General features: G+C 38.4%; 1 long non-coding RNA gene across 1 annotated transcript in view; it reads right to left on the minus strand.

The window, feature by feature from the left end:
- Window positions 1-377: 377 nt before the first annotated feature.
- LOC135422455 (uncharacterized) overlaps window positions 378-16,234 on the minus strand; it is a 157,141-nt gene continuing 141,284 nt past the window's right edge. The window contains exon 3 of the long non-coding RNA XR_010434486.1: window positions 378-2,148. This is a non-coding gene — a long non-coding RNA (uncharacterized LOC135422455). The remainder of the gene's footprint in view (window positions 2,149-16,234) is intronic.

Consider the following 16,234-nt stretch of genomic DNA (forward strand, 5'->3'; position numbering starts at 1 on the left):
GAGTCTGTTAGGAGTATCCACACCACAAGGTCAATACACTGCACTATCATCCCTCGTCTTTGCCAAGATATCAGCACCCAGTCAAGGCAAGTTACTTCATGGCTGTCTCATGTGCCCCTCTGTGGTTTGCTCCTACCATACTTTCCAACATCAAGATCTCTATTTTGTTGTTTCTCCTTAAGTAACTCACCAAAAAAACCAGGCACTACCAAATACATTATTAAAACTCACCTGGTTAGCCAGACCTGCAGCCAAAAGGCTGTTGATAATCCCCATCTCCCACAGCCTCTCTGCACCTCAGCCATGGTGCAGAGACCACCCTCCCACATATCTCAAACAGCAGGTAGTTCCCTCACACACCTTCAAACAGTTTATTAAAAGTCAAAACAGCACAGAAAAATGCCAACTCATCTACTGAGAGCAGCTTTTAGACCAAGCCAAATACAAACAAATCAACTAAGACCATCCAGGTGCCATTTTTACCTTTTTTTGAGCCAGGGGGACCTAAGAAATTCTTTTCCCAGAAGCAGCTCCAGCACTCCCATGTTTTTCCAGGCTATTCCTCACAACTCAGCAGTGGCAAAACATTCTGACAGACCCAAGGAGCCACTGCAGTTGCCAGGAGAGAGGGGGTTCGTGGGGCAGGGACAGACCCCACACTGCCACGTGCTGCCCTCACCCTCTGTGGAGGACTGGCAAACTGAGCCCCAACTAATCCCTCTCACCTGAACACAAGAACGTGTTTATTGACTCTCTACCCAGCTGGTTGTGTAAGGAACAGCTCAGCCTAACTCTGGACACCTGCTAGCCCCTGCCAACAAACCCTGCTCCAATTGCAGCTCCCCTTGGACACCTGTGGCTTGTTTGGTTTCCACTCCAAGGCAGAGCTGCTTTTCTTTGCTCTTGTGGTCTCTGAAGCACTGCAACAAAATGTTGATGGAAATTTCTTCTCTGTGAATAATTTTACAGTGGAGCTTCAGAACTTTTGAGAACAAGCATATGATCATAAATCAGAATTACATTTCATTGCTGGGCTACATTAGGGTTTAGATTTTTATAATATTTTCCTAAGAAATGATCCTAGAGGCTTAAAGACCCTCAGGGTTTTTTTGGATAACTGAAATGCTCCACATCAAGACCCACAGTTCTTATATTATGTCCACAAAGCTGTATAGGTGCTCTCTCTGTTCACAGCTGGGGAAACCAAGGCTCAGGCAAGTCACAGGAATGGCACCCCCAGTCAGGAAGAGCCCCCTCATCCTCAGCAGGGAACCCTGGGACACACTGCCTTCCTGACTACCCAACCACACAGGCTGCTGAACATCCTGGGAAAATTTTAAGAAAGCTAGTGATAAACTCAGAAGTACAGAAGTGTTTACATTGTTTTTATTTTTATACACTCGGACCAACTTTTGCTCTTCCACATCTCACAGCTGAGTTTATATTAATGCCTCAGTGCCCCAAGACTAACTGCATGACAGGTGCAGGGCTGCAGATGCAACTTATGAATAGATCCTGCCCTAATGCTCTTGAAGTAAAACTGAAAAGTACGTCTGAGTTTTCAAGAAATGTAAAGAAAATGAACTGTGTAGAAAATATTACTAAAAGATTGCTCTTACTGCACTGGTTTACTTTCACAGTTCTGGGGCCCAGCTCATTATGTTTGAATTGTCAGCTTCTGCTAACACAGGAAAGGATCCAACATGGCATTCTTATGGTATCCACAGAACAAGGAGAAACATTAAGGGAGCAGTCTTCCCTCTCAGTGCATTTTTTTCCTGCAGTTGTGCTCTGTGCAGCAAACCAGGCACCTGCTCAGGAGCCAAGGGACAGCAAAAGCCAAGCCCAGCCTGCTCTGCTCCAGCTGCATCACTGGGAGTCCATAACTCGTCATAAGTCCCAGCAGACACGGCACATGTGATTCCAGGGGTTGGGTCCAAAGTGCACCTTTTCTGGGATCAGAGGAGCTTTAACGCCAGAGGAAGAAATATAAAACTGAGTGGTCCTCAGCTTGTTCCACACTGGGTCTTCTTCTCCAAGTTTATATCCACGTTACCTTTATTTTCAGGCTTACACAGTCTTCTGCCTGGCACTCCAGTAAAAGATGCAACGATGCACTGCAGGAGACAGTGAGGAAAGTGCCATCTCCTGGAATGAAAAACAGCCTTCAGAATAACAGATCATCAGCAATTTTCACTGGGTTTAGGTAACAGAACAGGAATTGTAATATTCAAAAAGCAAATCAGTTGAGCACCATGAGGATGGAAACCATGTAGACAGGATTGTAACTGATTTTTAAATCTGACCTGCAACTACTGGGTTATTCTGCTTTATTATGTACATTTGTAAGGCTGCATTATGGATCAGATTGCTGCATAAGGTATCAGAGAAATATGTGAGCTCCAGACCTTCCTCTATGCAATTTCATCATGCCTGCAAAATTTCCTCCAGTTTTGCATATTCATTAATTGCTTGAGTTTTCACGGTCTTAAGTTCTGAAGTGTTTCATTAATTTCCAACCCAGACACAAATATAATGATTTTTCCAGCCAGAGACAAATAGATTGGATCAAGAGTAATCCTATTGAGCTCTGAGGTTCAAAGTAGTGATCACAAAGGGTCTGTCTGTTATAGACCAGTGACCCTTTTGAACAGTATCCACATATAATTAATATAAGCATGTCTTAATAAACCATATGCTCACTCAGCTGTTCTTTGCTATATTAATAACAAGGCTGTCCCCTAAGGGACTCCAAAATTAATGTATATTAGACATATGTATCCTAATAACCAGAAGGTAACACAGTTGTACTTGTCTTACTTTAGATAAGTATTTAATACAGCATTATTTTAATGACTTTAACAAAACATATGTGCCTGTTGGCTCAAAAATGCAGTTTATGAGATTGAAGATAAGCTGAATATTGGGATAACAAACCTCACAAATGCCATTCTTTCCCATAATATATTAATAACAAATAGAATTGATGAAAATATGTGTCTAATACCCTTTTTAAAAAAAGGGAAAGTGACTAAAAGGCAAAGTGCAACATAAGAAAACCTCTAAATAGATCATATCATTTCAGGTCTCATTTGTGGTTGCTCATTACCTTATGTCACAGACCATAACTGAGTATTGCTCTTCACAGTATTAAAGTAGGCAAACCTATTTAAATAAAATAATCACTGTTATCTCACACAAAGGTTCAGCTGATTGGAGTGATCTGAAATTTCCAACCACATTTTTTTTCCTATCTGTTTTATCACAACCAATTTATTTTGTAATATCCTAGCTCCCCCACACTTCTGAGAGAATAAGTGGCAAAATAAAATTCTGGTCAAAGAGAGAAGATGTCTCTGAGTAGAAAACAGACAAATTTTGAGTAAAAATTTTTTCCAATGTCTCTCACTTTCCAAAGGAAAAGGAAAAGGAAAGCCTGATCACTGAATTTTTTCTTACCTAGGATTGTTCTCACAGAAAGCTTTGACAGAGAGCAGACTGATCCTGGTGTGATTTATTAAAATCTGAATATGTCTGTGGAATGGGAAAGAAGCCTGATGGCATCACAGGAGGGCCATGAAGATGCTCAGAGGGTTGGAGCACCTGCTATGAAGAAAGACTGAGACAGCTGGGGTTGTTCAGGCTGGAGAATGTTCTGTGGAGAGCTCAGAGCTCCTTCAGTGTCTAAAGGGGCTCCAAGAGAGATGAAGAGGAACTTGGGACAAGGCTTTGGAGTGATAGGACAAGGGGGAATGGCTTCACTCTGACCTAGGGTAGGGTTTAATTAGATATTAGGAAGAAACTCTTTAATGTGAGGGTGGTGAGGCACTCAAACAGGTTGCCCAGAAAAGTTGTGGATGCCCCATCTCTGGAGGTGTTCAAGGCCAGGTTGGATGGGGCTCTGAGGGTGTTGTGGTTTTTTGGTGTTTGGTTTGGTGGGGGTTTTTGGGAGAGGAGAATAAAAAGAAAAAAAAAAAAAAGGTTTTCTCCATGTGTCCCCACAGGACAGGAAACTGAGGAAAGCATTCCTCAGTGTCAGGTTTTTTTCTTACTGGCAAAAAAGGATGGAAGAAAGGTCTTTGCCTTTTTATTTGTAAAACTTTGTTACCGATTGCTACCTGCACACCTTGTCCTTCCTTCAACAGAGATCTGTGTGGCCATGATAAGCTCCCATATCTTGTATATAATACACCTGGATGAATAATTCATGAATAACTTTTCCTTATACTGTTTTCAATGACTACCTTCTCTCCCCTTCCATGTGCATTTTCAGCCTGTGCCACTTCTAAATACAGATAGAAGAGCTGCTCTTTTTTTTGGGGGGAAGGGGGACAGGGGGGGCTCTGCTGTGGTGTATAATGACCATAGGTGCCAAAATAATACACTTATGTGAGATGAAACTTGCAATTATCATTCTACCCCTTATATAGCTCTGCATAATCCGATACAGTTCCCAGAAAAGCTCCAAGTTCCAGCTCCAGTTTTCTGAGCAGATGTGATCCCCACCTCACAAGATCCACTGACAGTTAACAATACACTTGTCATTTAGAGTCGGATAAAAAGCAGCTGTTCTTTAAGCTTTCATTTCAAAAAATTCATACTGTTCTGCAACAAATGGTAATTAACTGCTAAAAGGGGAATATCGAGAGCAGTTCTCCAGATAAAATGCTTTTGTTTATCATTAATTTATAACAATGCATCACAAACTTGAGAAGTAGATGCAAGAGTCACAGAATAATGAAGCCTGAATATTTTGATCAAAACAACTACAGCAGGTTAAACATCTCCACTGGGCTAAGGTAGCTGAATTGAAATGTCTGGTCTCAATTGCTTGTTGCCGTGTTGTGCTTTCACCAGCTGACATGAGGAAACTTCTTTTCCTGACAAAAGACAAAACATTTCTGCCAGCTGAGGTGACATTGTGCTCATTCAATAATGATACAAGGCCCTGAGGTTCTTCAGCAAGAAAGATAACAAAGAGAATCCTCATTAACTAACTGCAAAAGAATGAAGGTCAACCCACAGAGAGAATTTCATGCTTACATGTCACTTAGAACATTTGTTCTTCATTAATTCTTTAAACCCAAGCTGGGATATCATCTAGCAGCATTTTAATGCCCTGTACTCCATCAGAAATAACTCTTAGGATGTGGGTTTCTTTGCACTCTGCTTAGGAGGCTTTATTTATAAGCACTTGACTTCACATCGTTGGGCAATAATAATGTTTTAGGATTGTTCCAAGACTGGATGTAATACAGGTAATAACAGTTTGGGTATTTCAAGATGAAATAAATGAGGACTGACATAATATATTCCAAAAAGTTCACTATATGGACATATAAAAATATCACCACTATTTTTTACATTTGTGCACTACTTTGTTATTGTTGAATTTTTAAGTTCTTTCTGGTGAATCAAAACACCTTATTTCTGTCAAGAGTATACTCCTCACAGACTGGTAGAATTATATGTGAGATACCTGTATTTTCAAATATTCATTAGCAAATATTACTAGCAATAGCAGAGCAGAAGCATTTACCATTGTTTCTTATGATAATTAAAAAAATTTATTCTGTGTAAAGTTTCAAAAAAAATTCATGATTCCTTAATTGTCACATTTTTTGATCAAGTATTCATACTGGCCACATTCAGAACATTTTATACTTTGTTTTTCATTACCCTTAATGCTTCCACTTGCTCAGTTTCTCACTGGAAAACAGATAATGCAAATATTTTCAAAATATATTAACCTCTGTCAGATTTTATTTCCTCCACCCAGATCAAGATGATATATGGATCATTCAGTACTTAAATCAGAAGTCATTACTCAGAAAACACTTAATTATGAGAGTTAAGTGAGCCTCATATTTTCAAATTGGATAAGCTTGGATTTGTTTTTTATTTTCTATCTCAATATACTTCTTTAATGCTGGGCAGAATGCCTTCCCCCACTCCACATTAGTTTATTGAAGCTTGAAAATATGATTCCTTTTGAGACATACATGGCTATGGCTAACTCATTTCCAACTCTTTTTCATTTTCTTTTAATTGACATAACATATTCATAGCATTTTCATAGTAACATAGTATTTGTGAGGGGCTTCTTTGGCCACAGACACATAAACAGGCTAATACATAATAGAAGTCAGAGAACCTTAAAATTTTCTAAGATCAGCACTTTGACCCCAATGATTCCAGGGACATTTGTCATGGTTTCAGATGCCTGTATTTCAGGGTACAGCTTACTCATCTCAAAGATATTAAAATCCATTATTTGGTCTGCCACAATGTCACTTGCTCCCAAGTATTTATATGTGTAGTTAAAATGAACATTACAGATGCAACTATAAATATTTAAGTCTATCTTGAGAGTTTTGGACCTATACTGTGTAATTGACCACTAAAAAGATGATAGCCACACCTTTGTTTTCATAGGCTTTACCAAAACAAACCCATCCATATGTGGGTTATTTCATCTTGTGACATAATCTTCCACATTTTCCTCTTCCTGTGATGGCCACGAAAAATCCCCCAAGCCAATAATCTTCTAGTTCCACATGTTTATTATTCTTAAGTACAGCTCAGTTCTCGTAGAAGTAAGAACACATAAAGCACAATGTATATGTGTATATGTGTGTATATATATACTTAGATTTTTAATGGATACCTTTTGAAGATTTAGTTCTGCTTCCTATGATTAGAGTTTGAGGGCATTCTGCATAAAAGAGGATGTTAAATGTGAAACTTGGGAAGACTTCCTGCAGTGTGTGAGCACGAGCAGAGACCTTCATCTGGCCCTACCCAAAATGCCAGAAGATTCCACCAATACAGCAACACTGCCAAACCATAGGACCAACACATTAGTCAAGCAATGCTTGACTGAGCTGAAGCAGCTGAGGAATTCCCAAGCTTTCCATGCCATCAATCCTAGTAACCTCCATGTACAAGAGAGAAACATCCTAAACCTTTGTAGCTCCTTGTAATTTTGGCCTCTCTCTATGCCACATGACTATTCTGATTTTAGCTTTATTTTAATTTACATGTTGCAATTGGAAGTATCAGAAACATAAGGGAGATTTTGGGAGAGGAAACTGCCAGATTGTTACTGCTTCAAATGGCAAGGCTTATTGCTGTATCAAGTTTGCTCTAAAGCAGTCTGTTGTAACCCCACAGTATCTCATATTTGGGTTGTATTGGTCTTCTCTGGGTTCTTGTTAGAAAAACAAAAGAGTAAAAAAGATGATGGAGAGGTCACTGAAAAGCAAGCATATTTTAACCGAATATCCTTTTACTGTTTCTTCCAAATCCTCAGTGAGTTATCTTAAATCTCCCGTTTAACCAATGCCAACCTGATATAAATATATTATTTTATGAACACTGTGCAAACAGAGAAGCACTCTTGTCTCTCAGCAGACTTTTGTTTATGTGTTTCAGGTTTAATCTGCAGGTGACATTAGATTCCTAGACCAGCACAGAACCCCAGTGCTGTCTGCACAATGTCAGAAGGCAGCCTGTGTCAGGGAAATTTGATCAGCACGCAGTCTAACCTAACTTTGAGACAGAAACATATGATTCTTTGCCTAGATCTTCAAATTAGAATCTGGTAATAGTTAATGTTACAATAGGAAAGCAGGGAAATAAAATTTTAAACCACCAAAACACTAAGGCGCCTGAAACAACACAGCCTCAAACTTAACTCTGTTGTAATCCAAAGGAATAGTGAAGCAAAGTGTCTATTTGTGTCCTGGATCACAAAGCAGGCTGTAGCCCTGAGTGGGCTTATCTAGCTGGCTTTTAAACTGTTTCCATCCAACCTTGTCCACTACAAAATCCTTGGTTCAATACCCTTGTTTCTGCTGTCAGGCAACGCTGCGAACATGACGTTTTTTCTACACTCTCGTGCACCCGCAGAGTTCTGATGTCTGTTCCTCAGACAGCCCAGCAGACAATTGCTCTTCTCTTTCACATGTTCTTTTTATTAGGAAGGCAGCAAATTATAAGCTATTCTCTCTCTTCTGAAACTTGTCCTGATTGGCTTGAAAAGAGATCCCAGAGCCCACCTGCCACATCTGCTGCACAACAAGGCACCTGACACAGGCTTCAAAAGAACCTGTGTTTTCCATTTCCTGAACACCAAGTGCTACATCAGTTCTACCTCAGCCTTCTCCTCTGCTGCTGCCTGTGCTCTTCATGGCTGGGGCAGCCTTGCTTCTGACAGGTGCCATTTCAGATTTAATGGCTACGGGACTCTCTTACAGACCATGACAGAGAGCTGGTTGTTATTCCATCCTACTCTGCTGGGGTATGCTGGGTAAATCAAGAAGCATAAATGATAGAATAAAATTACCCCTACACTTAGGTAGTATGTCCATCTTAGCTGGCTATTATACATTCCTCGAGTCATAATAAAACTGACATATACAAATACCTCTCATGTATGTACTAATTTACAAAAAGAGAACTGCAACAGTGTTTGTGATTTGGAAAATGACCCATTCTGTTCCAGCTTTCTAAATTTATCCAGTCTAACGCTGATCAGTGAAATGGCTTTACAAAGGGGAAGTTCCTTACCTAGTAGGTAGATGAAACACAGACAGTTGTCTGCAGCACAGATACAGAGGCTTTCTTAATTTCTTCTCTTGTGCTTGCATGGTTTAGAGCACAGGATTTGGTTCCCCCTCTTCTCTGCTGAACAATTATGAAGTAATGTCTGGTCTACTTAGCAAATGGTGCAATTTCCTCTTTCATTTTTATTCATTTATTTATTTTATAATGAAGAGAGAGCTCTCAGAGTGAATGAGCAATTACCCAGCACATTCCTCTGGGATCTCTTGGAAAGTAAGGAACAGAAGCACTCGAACATGATTCCAATCCACCTTTGCCATCATCCAGTGGCAGAGTCAATTTGAAAAGCTGCTGACATATCCAGAGGTCTCCCAGGCACTCACGTAAGTTAAGTATGTTAATGCTTTCCTAATCAAAGCAAAAGCTACAAAGTTCCCACTGAACATTCCCGGTAATTACTAACAGATTAAAAATGCCTGTGAGAAGTTCATAGTCCATCCCCTAAAGTTTACCTAGAAATAACACTTTCAAAAGTTACCTGAATATCCTGAAATTTTTGTAATAAGGTTGCTGAACTGAACTGTGAAAATGACAAATTTTAATGTACCTTGGACCAGTTTTCCACCAATGTCAGATGAAATGGATGGGTTTGAATCACTCGAATTTAAATGAAAGCAAGCAAAGTGGGAGTGTTTTGGTTTTTTGGGTTTTTTTTAGGGATACTGAAACATTATATTATAAAAATAAGAGATACAAAATAATACTCATTCAGTTTCAGGAAGGTATACAGGTTAACTCTGAACCAACAATTTTTTGAATTCCATCCTACTATTGCACACCCACTGCAAAACACAAACCTTTCAGTAGTGGAAAATTACCCCTTCTCTTCTCTGATAAAAATGTTAGTGGAAATAACATTCCTTTGTTATTTTCTTAGATAATAATTGATATCAACTAAGTAAAGCATAATCCAAAAAAATCTTCTTAAAATATCACAGCATTTAATGTTACATTGCTGGATGGAAGCATGCACGGCATAGAGGTTACATACTGCATTAAGAAAAGTGAATGTTTCTTTAATATACTAAGTCTAGTTCTCAATTATTTTCCCCAAAGGAGGTTTGAAATAGTGCCATTCAAATCTGCCACAGTTTACAACTTCCTGTGAGTAGCTGAAGAAGATATAAGATAGTAGAGTATCAGTTCTACTTCAAATACATTTAAATAGACTGGAGGAATAAATTTAAAGCTTTAGAAAATCCTAATCAACATGAGACTTTTTATATAAGTACTACGATCATGCATTATAGAGAAAACAGATTTTTTTCTCTTCCATCAATCTAAGTCTATTTATTTAGAAATTACTAGGTTATTAGAACTGCTATCTTGTCTCTTGTATTTAATTTTCAATCTGCATTACATTTAGATATCCTAGTGACAGAGAAAGAGGTGGATGGTTCCACTTCTGCAGCTTCCAGTTCTGCAAAATGAATCTCAGTGTGAAAAATTAAGATTAATGGGCTTCATAATCATTTTGTTCTGCTAAAGCCAATTTGAATAAAAGGGAAAAAGAGTTCAGATATGAAAACATCTTTGATATCTTTGAATAAAAATAAGCATTGTACATAATGTTGAGCTCCTGCACAAATTGTCATTTTATTTTCTCCCATGCCTGTGTGAAGCACCATTACCACACGTACAAGGGATTTCACAACATTCTCATTCAACCTGTTTGCTCTGTGATGTGCAGGAAATGGTCTAGGGGGACATGAAGTGCAGAGACTGCCACTCTGGGCATGTGATTTTAAGGATTCCACATACACTCTGATTCTTCAACAGCTAATTTACCACCTTGCTTTAACTGAAGGGTAGAATAGTTCACCTGGAGACAGAGGTCACAATTCCGACCCCCACTTGCCTTCCTGGTCCCTCTCTGAGAACCTCATGTGGTTGCTCTGTAGCTATTTAAAAGGGTGCCACATGTCAAGAGTTTTGCTTTTGGATCAGCTTAAGAATCTAAAGATACCTTGTAGCTGATGCAGGAACAGCTGAGAGTTCCCTGCACTGGACAAGGAATGTCTAAGAGAGGAGTGGTGAGAGCACTGCCACCTCCATCATCTGTCAGTCATGAAACTGCTGGCAAAGACAATGGGCACAAATTTGGGCCTCTCCTTCCTTCTGAGATAAAAAACCACTCTGTTGAAAGACACAGAACTGACATTTGATCAAATGTAATCCACATTAAAACTGTTACAAAACCGGTTGTATAATGCTTAGTGTATAATCCTTACTGGTTTTAAACTGATAAAACCAGAACTAAATTAGTTAAGCTAAAGAGTATTTCATTCCTCACTGGCTGAAAATTACTGCACTAGCACTTTGGTTTTTTAGTCTTAAACTGTGGAATTTCTTTATGCCTAGTCTGATTTCATAGGAGAATAGGCACATTTCAAATTCTTCAGTACAGGAGAAAGAAGAGAGCAGGTGATACACAATAAAGCATTTCATACCTATTCAGCTTCTTGTAGCCTCTCCAGACCAATGATCTTAAATTAACAGAGTGATTGCTTGAGAAAAGCCCTCTGCCACAACTCTGACCAAGTCCAGCATTGATCAGGGGCACAGCTTTCTCACTGCTACAAAGTCACTATATTTCATCAGCACCTTCTGCTTTATTTTTAACTGTGCCCCTGCATCGGTTGCCACGCTGTTCTGGCAGGTTGAGCACTGCCCTCCAGTAATCAACCAGGGAGTGCAAAATGGATGTGGTATTACAGTGCATTAGGTAGGAAACACTGCAGCATCACCTCCTCCCTGAAAGCTTGCAAAACCCCCCCCTTTCCCTTCTAGCAAAACACTACTGAACCCATAATGTGCAATAAGTATAAATTTGATTTTTATAACTCCTGGCGGAGCACCAGCCCATGAGAATGATAAACATTCTACTATTTCCAGCATCTGGCTCTCGGAAAACCTTTATTTTTAATTTCTGTTGTGCAATTTGACATGACCTCAGATAACCTGCTCTAACCAGGTGTTTCACTCTGTAATAGGAGCAGAGTGGTTTTGGAATGCACAAGAGGTGCTGGGATGTCCTGATTTGGAGATGGCCTCTTGTTAACCTCAGCTTTGGTTGCCTTACCTTCAGAATTGTTTGGTACCAGTCTTTCCTGTCAGCAAGGTGATAACACAAAATGAATATTTGTATATTCATAAATACTCATTAATAGCAGCAGAGAAGAACTCTGGCACTGTATTTTGCAGATAAGGAATCATTTAGACTGGCTATATAGAGATTCATTGTAAAATTTGGACAAATCACCTGGTTTTTTACAACTCGGTTCCTTCCTTGTATGGCAGAGAAAGTAACTTCATTTCCTTTGCCCATTTAACTTTGGATTTTTGGTTAGATGAGGGTCCCTCACTATGAATATGCAGAGATAATTTTAGAAACTACTATAACCTAAATGAAATAACAGCACTGACCAGACAGTCCTAAAATAGTTCCAATAAAGGTTGGGCAGATGCATGAGGAGGTCCCAAAGTCCATTTTCTCCTGCAAGAAAAGCTCAGATAGCTCTTATGCACTGCAGCTTTGGAAAAGTGCAAAGCTCAACCCATTAATCATAGTCATTCCCTGGGTCAGTATTAGCCCTGGTGCAATATACTGTGTGCCAAAAAATTAGACATAATAACTACATCTATGAACCTTCTAAATAAACATAACCCACTAAAAATTAAAAAAAAAAATCCCCAAAATTTAATTTGAAGACTGTACAAGGCCTTACAAAATCAAGCACTTGAACTATGGCCTTGTAAGAGCAGAGATAAATTGTGGAAGCCTTTGACATCTCAAAACGTGACTATGATATCTGATGGAATCAGACCCAATGGCTGACAAACTCCTCAGGATAAAAAAATATCACACAAATTCAAAGAAATGTCAATATTAATGAAAAATGATTAAAGTTAACTAAGACACCACCTCGTATAACACAGATGTAGAATTATATTCTCACAGAGATATCTTTTTGAAGTTTTCCAGGAGGCAGCAGTGGATCAATAAAGAGCAGAATTAATCCTTAAAACACTGGGAAATGTGCAGCTCAGGCTTTCATTTATCTTGCACTCATGGTGCTGCACCACGTATATCAGGGGTCTGACAGCACTGTGTGATATTGCTGCTGCACCATCTGTGCAGCAAATGCACACCTAAGCTCCAGGGAAAGGCTGGAGGAGTGCAGAGGAATTTTTAACTTGCTCTTTCTATTTAAATATTTTATGGAACCTCACAGCTGACCCACCATTAAAACATTGCTAATTATTGGACAGTAACAGTAAATGTTAGAAGAGCCTCTTTGTAAATAAGATTGGCTTTTTGAAAACTTATGATGTGAAATCCTACCTTGGAGAGGACAAGTAGGGCTTTGACACTCACATAATGAGACCTAAAATTAATCTGTCATGTTCTCATATAGATGGTGTATTGAATTTATTTATTTTCACAGTACTCTGATCTTGGAGTGAAAATACACTTCAAAGTGGAAAAATAGCCTTGTAATACTCTGCAAGAGATTTTTTTTAACATCATACACAGATGAGAAAGATACTCAGAATAACAGGGAAAACCAAAGCACTGAATATAGAAGCTGATAGAGTGTCCTTCACAGGACTTAATATTTAAGCAAAATATCAAAGCATTTGCTCTTTTGACAAATACACTCTCTGTGTGTAAATAAAAAATACAAGCTGGTCTGACTGAAACATTGCCCAGTTAAACATAATTTACTTAATTAGTAACAGGAGATTCCCTGGATGTCTGCATTCTATGTCATTTTCTTGACATTTTCTGTGTCTACATCCCTGCTAAATTCCTTATAAATTCAAAGCTGAAGAGTCTATTTGCTGCTTCTGTAGGTAGTAATTAGAATTCAGTTGTTCTCTCGTTTTTAAATAGAAATAAATTTCTTACATACTTATAAAGCCACCTGTTTCTAACCACCTTTCCAGTACCACAAGGAGAGGTTTGTATCCCATTCACATAATAAGAGAATAATTACTGTGGGAAGTCAAAGTTTTGTTATCACATGCACAGTGCTCTGCCCACTGTGAAGCTCAAGATGAAGAGAAAAAGATGACAAACATGATTTTCTTTTGACCCTCTCATGATCAAATATACGTGACTGGGGGCTGGAACTTCATAAAAGAGCAAACCAAAGCAATGGCAAGAAGGACCCTGAAGAAGTGCCAGAGTTTTCCAGCTGCAGTGCCTTTGGGAGAAGGCCACATCTGCCTGGCTACAAACACCACTGAGGGAGGGAAGAAGTGAATGGAATTATCAGCTGCTTGTGGTGACAATGCTTAGTTTTAGTAGGTTCTTCTACTCAGATCGTAAAACTGACAGACACTGAGATTTTCAGACTCATCTGGTTCTACCCTGAAAATAAGCTGTCTAATCTACACTCAGTTTAAACAATACATATAGAAAAATAGTCAGAAAAATAAAATGTGGGCCCCTGATAGGTTTCAAATCAATATGTAGCCATAAAAAAAAGTTGTAAAACAATTATTCTTGAGCATGACTCCAAAATATGTTTTAAGTTAATCAGGATCTCACAGGTTTTCCTTTCCTTTCCTTTTTCCTGAGAATATTCCTTCAAATGATTTCTACTCTGAGGATCTCACTCTGGATTTTTCCATTACCATCAGAGTTCACATTAACTCAATCTACCTCCTACCTACAAAAAGCTAATTACTGATCTCTGTTAGGCCCATAAACAGTGCTTTTACATTAACCAGGGGTCATTAAATACCAAGGGAAAACACTTTCTTCTCCAGATGGTTGGAGGGTTGTCTCTATGCAACATGTTCAGCATTTGTTCACCTGCAAAGAAGACTTCCAATTAACATGTTTTAGCTTAAAAAAATATATACAACTTTTTAGAGATGCAGCTGTTGGCAGCTGTAGGCACTATTACTGATCCTTGCACCACTTTAATTCACTTATTTAGGACGACTCGATGTAACTCCATGGGTTTCATCACTTTACATTTTTACCTTCTATGCATTTTTGGAAAACTCTGGTAGGATTTTACAAAAGTAAATATATACTTACAGTAGCAATTTTACCTCCTTTAGAGGCATGGGGCTGAATACCCAGCATGAATCCCTTGAAAGCCACTGGTAATTAGTAAAACCACTTTGCACAGCATGAGTATTTAAAAAAAATATTAAAAATTCTGTGCTTGTGATTGGAAATTCTATGGTATCTGTTATGCACCTAAGACCCATTTCTTGACTGGATGTGAAGATCATGTCACTGACATCTGGGTTTTTTCTCTCCAGAAGAGAAATCAGTGTTGTTATTAAAGAGAAACATGGGATTTCCTCCTATTGTGTAATCTGGTAAGGTACCTTAGTCCAAAACATTATGTCTGATCTGAATGAATTGCTGAAAAGATGAAAAAAAAAACCCTCCTGCAGCAGAGTAGCCTGAAGTCTGTGAATGGAAGACAGGGAATCATCATCCAAATATCTATGAGACTATAAATACATAAAAATACAAGGGGGACACAGCTCCTTCCATTTGCTCTGGTGTTTTCCTTCAAGGTGAGAGTTTGCCAAGACAGTCACTTAATTATTTTTCTACGTGTACATCACCTGTTTGTCAGTGAGTGCCTTCAGGTGCTAAAGAAGAGATGGATTATGAATAAATTAACTCTTGCTTTCATGGGAAGCATAATTAGGAGAGTGTGTGAGAAAAATAATGGGTATTTCATGGAAAATATTCTGCAAGTGGACAGAGAACTCAGAAACCCTCCAGTGGATAATGTGGGGCAAGAACTCAGGGATTCTTAGAGCAGGTTGGGTTGGTTACTTGGAGATCTGGTTTCCTGCCTTGGGCTTTTATCTATTTCACTTAGCTATAATTATCAGAAAACATTGAAATATATGTTTTGAGTATTCCCAGCTATAATTATTACTACAAGATAGCTGTGATTATCAAAATTGCTGGACAAAAATTTTCAGATAAAAGCACTGTTTGGCAAAAAGGCATACTAAGCCACTGCTGGATGCTTCAGAAAGCCATTAAATTTTGCTGGATTGGGAGGAGGAACCACTGGGGGTTTTTTAAAAATACTTTTTTTTATATGAGACTTTAAAATCTTGGTGGTTCTTATATTTTTTTTCAACTCTCAATGTTATTTTAAATGTAAATATTTGCTATATCACTTGGTAATTTGTAATTTTTAAGAAAAGAATTATTAAAGGAAAATAAACCAATAAATTCCAGTATTTTGAATCAATCTCAATGTTCTGTTAAACCCTTTCAAAATTATTTAGTGGAAGAGACAAGCCAAGAAATCTATTATTTACCTACTTGTAATCATGATTTCTCTGCAATCATAATCACAGTGTAACCACTCATATATTTTCTTTTTTCAGAAAACACACTAAGAAAAATTAGATTAGTTCATGATTAAAAGCAAGGTAACAGCTAGTGCAAAGGCAATAATGACCAGATTTGGGGATGTCTGTGAATTATTTCTTGCTACCAAAAAACATTCACTGTGTAATTCAAAAATTATTTTTGGGCTCTTTCCCATTTTATGAATGGTCTATTCTTCTGTTTTTATTAATATTGTTGACTTGCTACAACAGGTGACAT

The sequence above is a fragment of the Pseudopipra pipra genome, chromosome 15, assembly GCF_036250125.1.
Source record: "Pseudopipra pipra isolate bDixPip1 chromosome 15, bDixPip1.hap1, whole genome shotgun sequence".
Classification (NCBI taxonomy): Eukaryota; Metazoa; Chordata; class Aves; order Passeriformes; family Pipridae; genus Pseudopipra; species Pseudopipra pipra.